The 17,242-nt window shown below is 42.0% G+C and overlaps 1 protein-coding gene across 1 annotated transcript in view; it reads left to right on the forward strand.

The window, feature by feature from the left end:
* LOC138739133 (NALCN channel auxiliary factor 1) overlaps positions 1-17,242 on the forward strand; it is a 735,665-nt gene that overhangs the window by 243,501 nt on the left and 474,922 nt on the right. The gene's annotated exons all lie outside the window — the stretch shown is intronic.

The raw sequence follows: 17,242 nt of genomic DNA on the forward strand, positions 1-17,242 counted from the left end.
TATGAATGATTTAACTTTTTTTATGACTGATATAGAAGAGGTATTACAAGTTTTAAAGATTTATTTGTTGACAATAGTCTTACTTCATTTGAACAATTGGCAAGCAAATTTGCTTTACCTAAAATCTATTTTTTCAGATGTTTGCTGATTAGAAACTTTCTTCATTCTCCTTGACCTGAGTTTCCCAATGCTCCTCTTCTGAATATTATTGACACAATTTTAATTTGCAACCTTCACAAAAAGACTCAACATCTACTATTTATAATAAGTTGATCAAATTGTATCAAGCTCATTAAGTTAAATTTAAAAGAAAGCATGGGAATAGAACTTCTATTTTTCAATATCTGAAGAGAGTTGGGATTTGATCTTTAAAGTGGTTAATAACTCATCATTATGTGCTTGTCATTCTCTTACAATTTAAAATATTCCATAGAGCTGACATGTCCAAAGATAAACTTTCTCGTATCTACCTGAATACAAGTCCTCACTATGACAGATTTTAATAATGGGGATGCCTCATTAATTCGTATGTTTTGAGCCTTAGAAGATCCTGGATGGAGATTTTTTTTTTACTTTATCACTAATCTTGACTTAAACTTAGAGCCTAATCCTTTCATTGTTCTTTTCGGCACTACTGGAGAGAACAGACTTTAATGCAAACTGAATGTCAATAATATGTTACTTTCCTCATGGCAAGATGTGTAATGTTACTTAGCTGGATGGATGGTCCTCCACCCACTTACCCTCATGGTTATGTGAAGTTATATCTTGCTTTAATCTAGAGAAAATTTGATACTCTGTAACTGATATGAATATGAATTTTCAAAATATGTGGGGACCATTTGTAAACTATTTTCAGAACTTCTAAAACAACAACAATTTTTTTGATAATTTTATGTTCTTTTTTTTGCGCACTCTTTTTCTGAAGTAGAGTGCTAATCTTCTAACCACATGACTCCAGTCTAGATAGTGGGGATAGATATATATTATAATAAACTATTTCATATCATTCCTTAGTTTAGTGTTTAGAAGTGGTTAGTGATATGGGTACTGATTATAATAGCTTTGAATAGAATGTTGTGTTATTTTCTGTTCTTATTATGCATTTACGTGTTTTATTATTATTAGATCAATAAAAAGATTGAAAGAAAGACAATGAAACCAATTTTTAATCCACACAGCCAAAGTTCAATTGATCTCACGCCTCGTGACATTCTGATGTTTCTCATGGGGTGCGGTGGGGGGGGGGGTGTTTGTCAAATGCCTTACTAAATCCATATAGACCACATGTACCTTCATCAATTCTTTTGTTACTTCCTTAAAAACTTAATTAAGCTTGTCAGGCATGAGCTTCCCCTCACGAAGTCAGGAGTAGATTGTACTTCTCTCAATGCTCATAAATCCTATCCTTAAGAATCTCTTCAATAACTTGCATGACACTGAAATAAGTATAATCCACCAGATTCTCTCTTTTAAACAAGGGGACCATATATACCATTCTCTAATCCTCCAACATGTCCCCAAGGAGAATACCAACAAGGACTCGAAGATCATAGCCAATGTATCAGCTTTCTTTTCCATCCCTTCTCCCAGCAAGCTGGTGTATATCACATCCAGTCCCAAGGACTTATCTTCCCTTATCTCAACATCATTGAGCATACAAGCCTGTTCTGTTCTGACTTGATCAAAGTCCTTTTTTCTGGTGAATACTGAAGCAAAGTATTCATTTAGGAATTCCCAACCTACTCCGCCTCCACGCATATGTTACCTCCTTTATCATTAAGCGGCCTCATTCTTGTCATCCTTCTGTTCTTCACATATGCATAGAACACCTTGGGAACACCTTGGGGTTCTTGTTAATCGTACTTGCCAAGGTCTTCTGATCCCCCCTTTGAGCTCTCCTAAGTCATTTCTTAAGTTCCATCCTGGGTACCATATATTTTTTATGAGCCCTTCGTGCTTCATGCTTCATTCTTCTTAATTATCTACCTCACCTATTTTGTCAGGTGATGGTCACCTGTTTTCTGACCATCTCTTCCCTGTCTCAGTGGGACAAAGCTTTCCTGAACCCGGTGCAAGTGCTCCCTAAACATCCTCAACATTACATGTATACTTTCCCTGTAAGCATCCTTTCCCAATTTACTCTCATTAATTCCTGCCTCATCCCATCATAATTAGCCCTACCCCAATTAAACACTTCCCCATTTTGTCTGCTATTTTCCTTGTCCATATCTATGCTCAATCTTAGGGAGTTGTCCTCACCATCACCATAATACCCCACTTCACCGCACGAAGAGGTCTGCCACCTGACAAGATTCATTACTGAATAGTAGATTCAGTATGGCCTTTCCTCTCTTCGGCTGGTCCAAACACTATCAGGAATCCTTCTTGGACACACCTGAGGAATTATACCCCATCTATCCCTCTTACAGTAAGGAGATGTCAGTCAATATTAGAGAAATTGAATTCTTCCATAAAAACAACCCTGTTATTTCTGCATCATTCCAAAATCTGCCTAGTTATCTGTTCTTTGGTGTCCTAAGGGCGATTTTGGGGCCTATAGACTTCTCCCAATACAATGAATTGTCTACTGAATTAATTCTCAGTGAATTATCAGATGCTGATTTTTCACAAAATGTTGTATTTAAAATATCCATTAGATCAGCTTTATTGGAAACTTGTGAGTGTTTCTTACAGATCCAGTGCAATACCTGTCTATCATGCTCCAAGATTAATTGATCCATGAGTGGAGTCAAACTAATGTGATTAGATAAACATTGGAAACTGAGGAGAAGCTTTTAAATATTAACCTGCTTTGAGATTATTGCATCTCAATTTATTGTTACTGAAGTCAAAAACTGTGCTAATGTTGTATGGATTTCATGACAGGAACATTGCAGTAGTTTGAAATGTAAAACTTGGTTTTGATTGAGATTTGTTTAAATAGAAAATGTGATAAATTATGTAGCATTGATGAGGACAAACTGAAAGTAAAAAAGTAATATTTATCCTCTCCAAATAGAGCTGATATATTCTGAGGTGATGTTCTAGAACCATCAGCAACCCCCTCCCCTCCAACCTACTGATTCCACCCCATCTCCCCCATCCTCCATCAAACCACTGCAGAAGAAGTCCAGTGTGACTCTCTGTTAGGTGCATTAATTTTTTTAATATAGTAATATTGGCCACTTTGGATCCTTGTGTTCAGAAAGTAAGAGTGGGTTCTTGGATGCATACATTAGACCATTTCCAAAAGCAGTTGAGAGTCAGCCCAAGTCATATGTAACTGAAATCACCATGTACAGACCTGACTGAGTGAGAAAACCAAACACACTGGAAAATCGGTTGTATTTCTGAATTCTTTTATTATCAGATTTTATTAACTTAAAAATATTGCATTCACGTTTCACAGAAATTTTTGAATACACTTCTCTTGTGTTATTTGAAACACGAGTGCACTGTGATCTTTGAGCAGGTAATCACAGCGTGGCAATCAAGCACAGAACCAGGCTGTCTTCCACTCCTCATATCCTATCCATCTCCTTCAAATTTCAATTGCAACAAACTTGATGCACAGCTGTTGCTTTGGCTGAAATCAATTCACTTATTGAGAACCCTGTGATGGAGTAAATCATCCAATAATATGTACAAATATTAATTTTAAATTATATCTTTATGTATATAATTATGTACGGTGTGTGAGCACCATGGTCAGAGAAATGCTGTTTCATCGGGTTGTCCAAGATTTCAGATTTATTGTCAGAGTACATACATGACATCATATACAACACTGAGGTTTTTTTTCCTACGGGCGAGGCAGAATTACCACTTATCGGTAGTGCAAAAATAAACTGTACACAAGGTATACATGTAAACAAATAAAGAATGGTGAGGAATTTAAACAAACTGACTGTGCAATACATAGAGAATTTTAAAAAATCAATGAAGGGCACAAGTCATAGTCTTTAAATGAGTTTGTTGTTGAAGAGTCTGATAGTAGATGGTAGACGGTTCAATCCGATGATAATAAACTTGAAATTGATTGGTAATCAAACCTGGTGTGAATTCAATTATTTATCCACCACATCGTTCCATGTGTCTACCCTACTGCTGAATCTCTTCACATCCTATACCAACTTACTCTATTTAATGCTGGCCTCATTTTAGTTTCTATTACTGACTTAAGAAAAAAATTCCACAGCATTATAGACATAGATTTTTTTTAAAAATACCTTGTACTAATTTCAAATCCTAATAGTTAAACTACCAATATACCTTGATTTTGGCCCTTTTAACAGATGGGAAAATTGTCCATCATCTCATTTCCAGCCTCCATTGCTATGCTGTGAATGTAACCACAATAAAATGGAATTCATAAACAAGTCACATCATAACTGCAGCTGAGGTGAGGAGAACACTATCCAAGGTGAACAAACACAAGGCATCAGGACCAGGCAGCATATCTAGTCGGGTACTGAAGGATTGCGCAGACCAACTGATGAAGCTCCTAACAGATATCTTCAACACATCACTGCTGCAGTGTATCGTACTTTCAGGTTTCAAGACAGCCAGTATCATCCTGGTACTAAAGAGGGCAAGGGTAACAGGACTCAATGACTACTGCCCAGAGGCACTGACCTCCACCATTATGAAATACTTCAAGTACCTGGTGATGGAACACATCAAAGTGTACCTCCCAGAGATATAGAACCCATTTCTATTCACCTACAGATGGAACTGTTTCACTGATGATGTAATAGCATTGTCTCTCTACTCCATCCTGATCCATCTAGAGAGCAATGCCTCATATATCAGGCTGCTGTTCATCAAATTCAGCTTGGCCTTTAATACAATCATTCCTCAGAGGCTTGGGGAGAAGCTGTCCTTGCTGGGACTTAACACCCCTTTCTGTAACTGGATTCTGGATTTCCTCTCCAGATCGGCAGCAGAGCGTCGAGCACTGTCACACTGAGCACTGATGCACCTCAGGGCCATGTGCTCAGCCAGTTCCTGTTTATGTTATTGACCCACAACTGCATCATCAGTATCAGCTCCAATGGAGACATGAAGTTTGCAGATGATACAACAATAATTGACCTCAGCAGCAACAATGGTAAGTCACACTACAGAGAAGATGTAAAAAATCTTGTGCAATGCTGCAAGTATAACAACCTGATTCTCAATGTGGACAAGACAAAGCAGATGATTAGGGACATCTGGAAGACCAGAGATGATCACCCTTGACTACACATTAATAGATCAGTTGTGGAGAGCACCAAGTTCCTTGGAGTCCTCTTAAAAAGTGACCTAACACTGCATCTTTCAGCCATTGGGAAAGAGATAAAGGAGTATCTGAGCCAAACCTATCAGGCTGAGAAACAGCCTCTTGCCATGGGCAATGAGACTACTGAATGACTGATGAACACCTCATACTAACCCTTTGAGACTCCACTATATATTTAACAATTTTTTTTATGTGTGTGCGTGTGTGTGTGTGTGTGTGTGTGTGTGTGTGTGTGTGTGTGTGTGTGTGTGTGTGTGTGTGTGTGCGCGCGCGCGCGCGCGGATATATATTTATATATATATATATATTTTTATTATATATGGAATGTTTGACCGTATGTGTGCTATGACTGTATATGTGTTTACATGTTTTTTTTGTACCGAGCACTGAAGAATGCTATTTTATCCACTTGTATTTAGACAATCAGATGATAATAAACTTGAACTCAACAAAACTAGACACAACTGATTTTGTCCAATTCCAGATAAATTCTGAAAACTTTGAGTGGGAGCTTAAGCCAAGCTCAAATTCACGGAGGGCCAAAATTAAAAACTTGGACTAAGTTGAGGGCCGAACTAAATATTTATTGAAAATTTTCAACAACATCTGCATGTTTTCTCCTCTTTCAACGTATGTAATGTTAAACTTTAGGATATAACTTTAGGAGGATAATGTTACAGGTCAGGAGTAGGTAGCTCAAGTTCACCCTTTGCTTGACCTGAGGGGAAACATATTTGGTCCCTGTGGAGATGTAGTCAGCATTCACAGGCTGTGTCCATTTTGGCCTGCATCAGGACTCAGCATTTCCTGCTCACTCCTCAGGCTCTAGGCCTCTATTCACCCTCGACCCACCATCCCTCTACCTGACCAGTCCTTTACCCAACCTCTACTCACCCCTCACTCCACTCGCTCTGCCTCTACCCACCCCATCCTATACACGCCCCTCTACTGCCTCCCCCCTCAACCTGTTCCTCCCTCTACCCATCTCTCACCCTCTAATCACCCCTCCCCTACTCGCCCTGCCCCTCCCCTTTTACCTCTTCCCTATCCACCCCTCCTTCTACTCATCCCTCCCTCTAACTGCCCCTCGCACCCACCATAACTTCCCCTGCCCATTACTCCTCACCTACACCCTCTGCTCACCCCTGCTTACCCACCCACTCAGGCCCAGCGCGCTGCTGATCAGGCTTTGCGGAACAGCGGGGGCCGTGCGCAGCCTGCCTTGACCGTCACACCGACAGGAAATCACAGGCGCTCGCCAATCCGCTGCACCGCTCGACAGGTGGGAGAAGTGACTGGTTGTGCGGGGAGCCTTCCAACTGGCTTGCCGGCTGATGACATCGACAGACTTCTCGTGTTATAATTTTGTTTTCCCCGTTCTCAAAGTTTGCACGGTCAACCTGCAACACTCTTGCTCCCTCCGCGTCCCGTGGATCTGATGCCCGGGTGTTGTTAGGATTCCCAGCAGAAGGTTTGTGGAACTTTACTATTCTGGATTCCTTTTTGAGAATATTCTGGCCATCTTTTAAGGGGTGTGGTTTTAGTGGGGAGGGGATAGTTAGGGGGTGGGGAAGGATGTGCAATGAAGGGGGAGGATAGTGGGGGTGACATTATCAAAAAACAGCATCGGCTCTCACTGCAGGGCGGGCCACCTCTAATACATTTTTGAAATGATCTTGCGGGCCAAATATAATTATATCGCGGACCAAATTTGGCCCGCGGGCCAGAGTTTGACATGTGGGTTCTAGATAGTGGAGAGGGTTTTTCCTATGATGTCCTGGGCTGTGTCCACTATCTTTTGGAGGGCTTTATGGTCAGGGTTATTGGTGTCCGCATTACAGACTGTGATGCAGTCAGTCAGCACACTTTCCACCACATATCTGTAGAAATTTTCCAGGGTTTCTGGTGTCTTACCAAACCTCTGAAAACTCCTGAAGAAATAGAGGCGCTGACGTGTTTTATTCATGATGTCTTTAGTGTGTTGGGTCTAGGAAAGATCCTCTGAGATAGTGACTCTAAAGAACTTAAATTTGCTCACCCTCTCCAACTCTGATCCCCCAATGATCACTGGATTATATACCTCTGGCTTTCCCTTCCTGAAGTCAACAATCAGCTCCTTAGTTTTGGTGATATTGAGTATAACATATATAATGGGAAAAATAGGGATCCTACCACTGATCTATTGAGTACACAGGAATCAGATCTTGTTACAGGAGTCGGCAACCTATGGCCCAGAACCCAACACTCAGCAATTAGCGACATGTCTTTTGTTAAACCTTGCCAAATTTGGCAGCTTGTGCAAAAGTGTTTCATTTTGCTACCATAGTGCAACATTGTGGGACAATCGAGTGTTGCCATGCTTAATTTTGATGGGGCAACCATTGAGTTCGCAACACGTGGGTTTGGCTCACCAGTGTGCTTACGTCATTGAGTCGGCAGTGCAAGATTTGCACCACAAGGTTTAGGAACCACTGCTACCAGGTGAATAAGTGAAGCTCGTGTCCGGATCCTACAGGCTGACAGCTAAGGTTTGCTGGTGGGTGCAGTCAGGGCTTCCCCGCATCAGTGGGCTATAACTGCTTGGTGCTGCAGGAAATCATTCCGGGATGAGGAGGTTAATGACCACAGGACAGGGAAGAGCTTCAAGCGAAGGCGGGAGACAGGCAGAGAGAGTAGACATGGACTGGGGTGGAGATTGATCCAGTGTGTCCTAATGTTAACACCATTTGCATCATTGTAGTATTTTGGAAGGAACACAGTTGATCTTGTTGCTTGAACTTTTTCTGTGGATTGTTGTTTGATAAATTATCATCAGTTATACATTGTACATTACATACTTCAAGCAGAGCCAATCAAAAACTTAAATTAGTTTATGTCTGTGTTTCAGTATTTATTTCATTTATGGTGACATCAGTGCGGACCGCCATTCAACCACTGACACGTCATTTGGCCCATGCATGGTAAAAGGTTGCCCAGCCATGACTTGCAATTTTGTAATGAGCAAACAAAGAATTTCTGGAGACACTCAGCTGGTCAGAGAGCATCCCTGGGTAGAAATGGTCAGTCAACATTTTGAATCAAACCTTTATCGGGACACATATACAATGGGCAAAATTACATACATAAAAGGTGGAAAGAATCTGGGAGAGGGCCCCATGGAGTACAGGACAGAAGGGATAGAGAGAGATGAAACCATTAAGAAGGCCGGTGGGGAAAGAAAAGTTAGAGAGAGAAAGATCAAGTCCAGAATTAGGTAAAGAAGAGATGGAAACAGTTGTTAGAGATTCTAGAGTCTTAGGAGCATAGAGTTATAAACCACGGAAACAGGTCCTTTGGCCTACTTATCCATACTGGCCAAATTGCTTTGTTGAGCTCATTCCATTCACCTGTGTTTGGCCCATATCCTTCTCTGCACTATTTTGAAGAAACTTTCCTTTTCTTTCATTCATCATTAATAATTAGTCTATTTGGCCATTGTCATATTTTGTTAGTTGTGGAATATTGGATTTTGCAAAATACCTGATGTACTTTCTAACATACCAGTGGAACATTCTTCATTGTTTATATAATGTTTTGGGTTATCTTGAAGTCATGAAAGATGCAATATTATTGTTCATGGAAGTTGCATTTAATGTTGTCAGGCAATGAAAAACAAACAAAAGGAGAAAATACTGCAGTGAAGAATTTAGCATTCCAGGAGTAATTCCACTTATGTCAAAAATATCCATTTGTAGGCAATTTAATACACAATTTAGCCCAAGGGTATCTTGTATGTTTATGAACACTAATCCTTTCAAGTCTATTATTTTTTTGTTTGATGTAATATAAGATCTCTGGGCTATTATGGAGGTATGTTGCAAAAAACAACATTCCAGGATAAATGATCCAAAAAACTATTCATATTTGAATATCTGGTTGAGAGATTCTTATACATATAAAACTTTCATGGTTTCAGTTGAGCAGATTGTTCCATCTCTGGCAACACTCTGTCCTTCTTTGATCTATCTGTTTTCCACATCAGGAAACAAACACTTAACAAATATCTTCTATAAACCCACTAACTCCCACAGTTACCTCAATAATACCTCTTCTCACCTTGTCTCCTGTGAAGATTCTATTCCTTTCAGTTCCTCTGTCTCCATCACAAGGTCTTCTATTCCAGGTCATTCAAGATATCCTCCTGCTCCAAAAAATATATTTTTTCCTCTACTGCTATTAACTCAGCCCTCATGGTGGCATGGTTAGCGTAGTGGTAGTGCAACACTGTTGGAGCACCAGCTATTGGGTCCAGGGTTCAAATCCCACGCTGTCTATAGGAGTTTATATGTTTTCCCTGTGTCTGTGTGAGTTTTCCCCAGGGGCTCTGGTTTCCTTGCACTGTTTGAAATGTACCAGGCGTGTAGGGTAATTGGGTGGCACAGGCTCATGGGCCCAAATGGCCTATTACCATGCAGTATGTCTAAACTCAATCCTATCTCCTCTAATTCCCACTCATCTATTCTGGTCTGTTCTGTCCTAAAATGGAGCCAGAACAAGAGCCCTCTTGTCCTCACCTACCACCAATTCAGCCTTGCTATCAGCATATTATCCTCAGCAATTTCCATCATCTACAACAGGATTCCACAAGCAGACACATCTTCCCCTCCCCTCTCCTCTCCACTTTCTGCTCCAATCCCTCATCCACTTATCCCTTCCCACAAATTGCCCCCTTCTTACCTATCTGCGACAGCAAGAAATGCTACACTTGCTTTCACAGTTCCTCCCTTACCACCATTGTGGTCTCCAAACAGTCTTTCCAAGTGAAGCAACATTTCACTTGTGAATCTGTAGGGGTCATTTACTGCATCTAGTGCTCCCAATGTGGCCTTCTCACATCAGTAAGACTGTTTGTAGACTGGGGGATCATTTTGTTGAGTACCTTTGACCTTGCTGCAACAGCAAGGACCTCCCAGTTGTCAACCATTTCAATTCCACAAACTGTTGCCAGAGCAACATGTCTGCCCATGGCCTCATGCTCTACCGAACTAAGACCACCTGTAAATTGGAGGAACAACACCTTCTATTCCATTCTTGGCAATCTCCAACCAGAAGATATTAAAATCAACTTCTCCAATTTCCAGTAACTCCCTCCCCATCTCTCTCTCTTTCCATTCCTCTCTTGCAAGATATTTATTTATTTTCACTACACAAGTGTTAAATCCTGAGCAACCATTTCCATACCTCATTCAGATAACTGCTTGAATGAGAATCAGAGAATTTGTAACCTGGTGTCATGTTTGAACAAGTTGAGTTTCAGACATTATATTTGTAATATGAGTAATACTGTTTTGTTAACCATAGAACAGCGAAACACCATCCCTGTTTCAGTTCATCAGCCATTGCTTTGTTATGTCCAGATTTGTTTTTCTCAGTGCACGACTGGCTAGACTTCCTCCGCCTTTCTTCCCAAACACCAATTCCAAGTTTTATTCATCCTTCACCATTATGTTTTTTTCCCCTCGAATATATTTTAAAGACCCTTCTCCTCTCTAACTCTATACCCTTCTGTAGCCCTTAGTGCAAAGAAGGCACTTCATTTTTAAGATTGTGATGGGTGGACTTGCAGTCAGTGTATTTCTTCTTTCTTCTTTCTTTCTTTGGCTTGGCTTCGCGGATTAAGATTTATGGAGGGGTATGTCCACGTCTGCTGCAGGCTCGTTGGTGACTGACAAGTCCGATGTGGGACAGGCAAGCACGGTTGCAGCGGTTGCAAGGGAAAATTGGTTGGTTGGGGTTGGGTGTTGGACTTTTCCTCCTTTGTCTTTTGTCAGTGAGGTGGGCTCTGCGGTCTTCTTCAAAGGAGGTTGCTGCCTGCCAAACTGTGAGGTGCCAAAATGCACGGTTGGAGGCGATATCAGCCCACTGGCGGTGGTCAATGTGGCAGGCACCAAGAGATTTCTTTAAACAGTCCTTGTACCTCTTCTTTGGTGCACCTCTGTCTCGGTGGCCAGTGGAGAGCTCGCCATATAACACGATCTTGGGAAGGCGATGGTCCTCCATTCTGGAGACCTGACCCACTCAGCGCAGGTGGGTCTTCAGCAGGGTGGATTCGATGCTTGCGGACTCTGCCAGCTCAAGTACTTCGATGTTGGTGATGAAGTCACTCCAATGAATGTTGAGGATGGAGCGGAGACAGCGCTGATGGAAGCGTTCTAGGAGCCGTAGGTGATGCCGGTAGAGGACCCATGATTCGGAGCCGAACAGGAGCGTGGGTATGACAACGGCTCTGTACATGCTGATCTTTGTGTGTTTTTTCAGGTGGTTGTTTGTCCAGACTCTTTTGTGTAGTTTTCCAAAGGCGCTATTTGTCTTGGCGAGTCTGTTGTCTATCTCGTTGTCGATCCTGGCATCAGATGAAATGGTGCAGCCGAGGTAGGTAATCTGGTTGACCGTTTTGAGTTTTGTGTGCCCGATGGAGATGTGGGTGGAGCTGGTAGTCATGGTGGGGAGCTGGCTGATGGAGGACCTCAGTTTTCTTCAGGCTGACTTCCAGGCCAAACATTTTGGCAGTTTCCGCAAAACAGGATGTCATGCACTGGAGAGATGGCTCTGAATGGGCAACTAAAGCGGCATCGTCTGCAAAGAGTAGTTCACGGACAAGTTGCTCTTGTGTCTTGGTGTGAGCTTGCAGGCGCCTCAGATTGAAGAGACTGCCATCCGTGCGGTACCGGATGTAAACAGCGTCTTCATTGTTGAGGTCTTTCATGGCTTGTTGCAGCATCAGGTTGAAGAAGATAGTAAAGAGGGTTGGTGCGAGGACGCAGCCTTACTTCACGCCGTTGTCAATGGAGAAGGGTTCAGAGAGCTCATTGTTGTATCTGAGCTGAGCTTGTTGCTTTTCGTGCAGTTGTTTAACCATGTTGAGGAACTTGGGGGGGCATCCGAGGCGCTCTAGTATTTGCCAAAGCCCTTTCCTGCTCACAGTGTCGAAGGCTTTGGTGAGGTCAACAAAGGTGATGTAGAGTCCTTTGTTTTGTTCTCTGCACTTTTCTTGGAGCTGTCTGAGGGCAAAGACCATGTCAGTCAGTAGTTCCTCTGTTTGCGCGAAAGCCACACAGTGATTCTAGGAGAACATTTTCGGCGACACTAGGTATTAGTCTATTAAGTGTATTTCACAGAGATGAGATTCAACAGCCTGCCTACTGTAAACTCATTCAGGTGGCGGCATCTCTTATAGGACTGAAACCAGCAATTTCTTCAGGCCACCAATAGCTCTACAAGAGGTGTCTGCCCAGTTGCCTCCACAGCCAAATGCAATAATTAAACTTGAAATCAATGGTGAGAATATCTGTCTTCCCTACCTGATTCCGCCTTGAAAGCATTCTCAAAGGTTTCTGAACTTTGGCTTGACTCCAGCTGTGACGTGAAATCAATGTTGTGTCAGACTAGTCTTCTGTGAAACACTTTGAGTTGATTTTGCTATTGATTTGATTCCATTTAATGAAACCAATAAATGCTTTGTGATGGAAGTTGTTGTTGCATAGATATTTTGATATTCTGTTGCTAAACAGATCAATTAATTTTCCTTTGGGTTGGCTTAGTTTATGTAGTATGATTGAGACAGCATGCTACTTTTATCTTGGGAGCACAAATATGAGCTCATGATTGCAGCTTGCAAAATTGTTTTTTTTTAATTTAATTGAGATCAATATAAATGCCAGATGTCCAATTTTTAATGAAAATTACACCTCCAGAATGATGGGTATTTGCACAGCAAAGGTAATTGAATATGGACTGAGAAACCGGTAATGAATTAAATAAGATTGTGATTTATTTGTAATTGAAAGAATTCTCTCTCTTATTAGTAAATGATCTTGGTTATATGCCATTTTTCTAATTATACCTGACAACTAATTAAATTTGTTGTAATATTTTTTTAAAAATTCCTTGGTTATTGTACATTTTTCTCAGATAAGATTTATATTTATTTGTACATTCCTCAGTCCTTTTGTTAAATCAGTAATTCACATTTCTATTGCAAACAGACCATTTTTTTAATAAGTTTCCCAGAAGACTCTGAATGTTGGTTCCTCGTTAGAAACACATGGGGAACCTAAATGTTTTTAGGTGTTTACATTTTGGGTATAATATTTATTCACTTTCAGATTGAGAGCTCCACCTATTTCAAATTGCCTCAAAAATCTAGTGGCAGATTTTTTCCTTGAAATGCATTGGTCCTGTAGCTAATGATATACCCACAGTACTGTTGCATGGTGAGTTCCAATATTAAGGCAAAGAAATGGGTGTAAATTTACAAGTCAGGATGATATACAAGTTCAAGATGGTAGTGTCCTAAGTGCCGAGCAAAATTATGCCAGTTTTGCAAAGTGAGCACGATTGATTCTGTTTCCTTTCAACAGCCTGCCTGATCTTCATTTCCATTGATTTTAAGATCTGTTTTAACAGTATAAGGGTGGAGATGCTGTCAGACAACAGCTGCCACCAGTCTTTTGAAAGTCCTCTGTTTTGGTTGCGATGAGTCATGGATATGGCTATCAGATAGAGTTCAGTGGGTGGTTAAAAAAAATCTAACAAAGAGGACAAGCCTCACGAGTTTATCTGTATGTGGTGCGCTTTCGGTCAGAAGCAATCACAAAACCACAAGACTGTACAACAGGCTTTCTTTGGCTTGGCTTCGCGGACGAAGATTTATGGAGGGGTTAAAAGTCCACGTCAGTTGCAGGCTCGTTTGTGGCTGACCAGTCCGATGCGGGACAGGCAGACACGGTTGCAGCGGTTGCAGGGGAAAATTGGTTGGTTGGGGTTGGGTGTTGGGTTTTTCCTCCTTTGCCTTTTGTCAGTGAGGTGGGCTCTGCGGTCTTCTTCAAAGGAGGTTGCTGCCCGCCAAACTGTGAGGCACCAAGATGCACGGTTTGAGGCGTTATCAGCCCACTGGCGGTGGTCAATGTGGCAGGCACCAAGAGATTTCTTTAGGCAGTCCTTGTACCTTTTCTTTGGTGCACCTCTGCCACGGTGACCAGTGGAGAGCTCGCCATATAACACGATCTTGGGAAGGCGATGGTCCTCCATTCTGGAGACGTGACCCATCCAGCACAGCTGGATCTTCAGCAGCGTGGACTCGATGCTGTCGACCTCTGCCATCTCGAGTACTTCGACGTTAGGGATGAAAGCGCTCCAATGGATGTTGAGGATGGAGCGGAGACAACGCTGGTGGAAGCGTTCTAGGAGCCGTAGGTGGTGCCGGTAGAGGACCCATGATTCGGAGCCAAACAGGAGTGTGGGTATGACAACGGCTCTGTATACGCTTATCATTGTGAGGTTTTTCAATTGGTTGTTTTTCCAGACTCTTTTGTGTAGTCTTCCAAAGGCGCTATTTGCCTTGGCGAGTCTGTTGTCTATCTCATTGTCGATCCTTGCATCTGATGAAATGGTGCAGCCGAGATAGGTAAACTGGTTGACCGTTTTGAGTTTTGTGTGCCCGATGGAGATGTGGGGGGGCTGGTAGTCATGGTGGGGAGCTGGCTGATGGAGGACCTCAGTTTTCTTCAGGCTGACTTCCAGGCCAAACATTTTGGCAGTTTCCGCAAAGCAGGACGTCAAGCGCTGAAGAGCTGGCTCTGAATGGGCAACTAAAGCGGCATCGTCTGCAAAGAGTAGTTCACGGACAAGTTTCTCTTGTGTCTTGGTGTGAGCTTGCAGGCGCCTCAGATTGAAGAGACTGCCATCCGTGCGGTACCGGATGTAAACAGCGTCTTCATTGTTGGGGTCTTTCATGGCTTGGTTCAGCATCATGCTGAAGAAGATTGAAAAGAGGGTTGGTGCGAGAACACAGCCTTGCTTCACGCCATTGTTAATGGAGAAGGGTTCAGAGAGCTCATTGCTGTATCTGACCCGACCTTGTTGGTTTTCGTGCAGTTGGATAATCATGTTGAGGAACTTTGGGGGACATCCGATGCGCTCTAGTATTTGCCAAAGCCCTTTCCTGCTCACAGTGTCGAAGGCTTTGGTGAGGTCAACAAAGGTGATGTAGAGTCCTTTGTTTTGTTCTCTGCACTTTTCTTGGAGCTGTCTGAGGGCAAAGACCATGTCAGTAGTTCCTCTGTTTGCGCAAAAGCCGCACTGTGATTCTGGGAGAATATTCTCGGCGACGCTAGGTATTATTCTATTTAGTAGAATCCTAGCGAAGATTTTGCCTGCAATGGAGAGCAACGTGATTCCCCTGTAGTTTGAGCAGTCTGATTTCTCGCCTTTGTTTTTGTACAGGGTGATGATGGTGGCATCACGAAGATCCTGAGGCAGTTTTCCTTGGTCCCAACAAAGCTTGAAAAACTCATGCAGTTTGGCATGCAGAGTTTTGCTGCCAGCCTTCCAGACCTCTGGGGGGATTCCATCCATACCTGCTGCTTTGCCACTTTTCAGTTGTTCGATTGCCTTATATGTCTCATCCAGGGTGAGAACCTCATCCAGCTCTAGCCTTAGGGGCTGTTGAGGGAGCTGGAGCAGGGCGGAATCTTGGACTGAGCGGTTGGCACTGAAAAGAGATTGGAAGTGTTATGACCATCGGTTGAGGATGGAGATCTTCACAAAACCACAAGACTGTACAACAGGCTTTATTCAATATAAAACTCCACAGAGCCAGCTGTGAGAGTGTGCTGCTGTGAGCTCAGAGAGTGACTTCGAAAAGAGCGGCTCAGGCTTATATTCCGGAGGGTGATTGACACTTGACCAGGTAGGGCTTGGTCCATTCAGGTCGGCTGAATGGACCATTCAGGTCCTGTAAGGTAAAACATCATGAGATGGGAATGTGTAAGGAGTTACCCTGTACAGGGCTGTAACAAGATGTGAATGCATCCTTGTACTTACAAGATAAGAGAGACATTGATGGATTGAGAGGCAGGAAGCTAGCAGGGAAAGGATAGCAACAGTTTTAGTCATTGGACAAGTAATGATATGATGATGTTCTAAGCACGTATCCAAGGGTATAAAAAATCACCATTTTGCTGATAACGGCAGAATGCATTCTCCGACTAACATGGTTAGTTGCAAGTGTTACAATCCGGTAATAAAGAACAAAGAACCCTGATTTCGACTCAGTCTGGTGTTTGTCTCACTCATTCATGAACAAAGCAGACCTAACAGTCCCCATGCTCTTCTGCAGATACAGAGGTTTCCCCATGCAGTAGGTCAGTGGTGTACCACCACACTGTAACAGCTGTATTTGTCCAAGGTCGAAATATCCACACACAAGTTATTGGCTTCATTATATGGGCTTTGTGCCATATGGCTCTATCATTATAGAATGGATTCAAACAGATTGAGCAACACACATTTAGGGAACAGGCAGGATTCAGGACAACCTGGGCCATTGATGCACTTCCTGAGTGAAAGCCCACTGCAGCATTTTTTTTACATTTTTACTCTCCTTCAAATGATTGCTCAGGCAGATGTGAACACTGAATTAATATATATGTACTTGTACTCATTGACCAAATAAGGTTATGCTCAGCCATTGATTATTGTAATTTTTTTCAACAAAATAACAAATTGTTCATTCAAGCATATGTTGTGTGAACATGTGTTGAAATCATATACCCAATGATTGTCTATACTCATACTCTGTCCTTTTCACATGCAGATCAGAGATATAATTATCCTCAACTAGATTCCTGATTAATTCCAAGCATACAACCTATTGGATAACAAGTTTAAAATACTAAAAATGAGAGAAAGGCAGCTTTAGAAAATGTAATTATTCTGCTGACAGAAGTAAAATTTTCAGTGTATTTGTGTGAGAATCTTAAGGCCCAGATGGTTAACCAGTTGTTCTGTTGTATTCTACATTTATCATCATAGTTTCAGACTGAACAGACACAAACAAAATTAAAATATTATCCAAGTTATTATTTTAGTCTGTAAGACAGTTTAATTATTTCTGTGTTATTTCTATTAAGGTAAAAT

Source organism: Narcine bancroftii, chromosome 7 (assembly GCF_036971445.1).
Source record: "Narcine bancroftii isolate sNarBan1 chromosome 7, sNarBan1.hap1, whole genome shotgun sequence".
NCBI lineage: Eukaryota > Metazoa > Chordata > Chondrichthyes > Torpediniformes > Narcinidae > Narcine > Narcine bancroftii.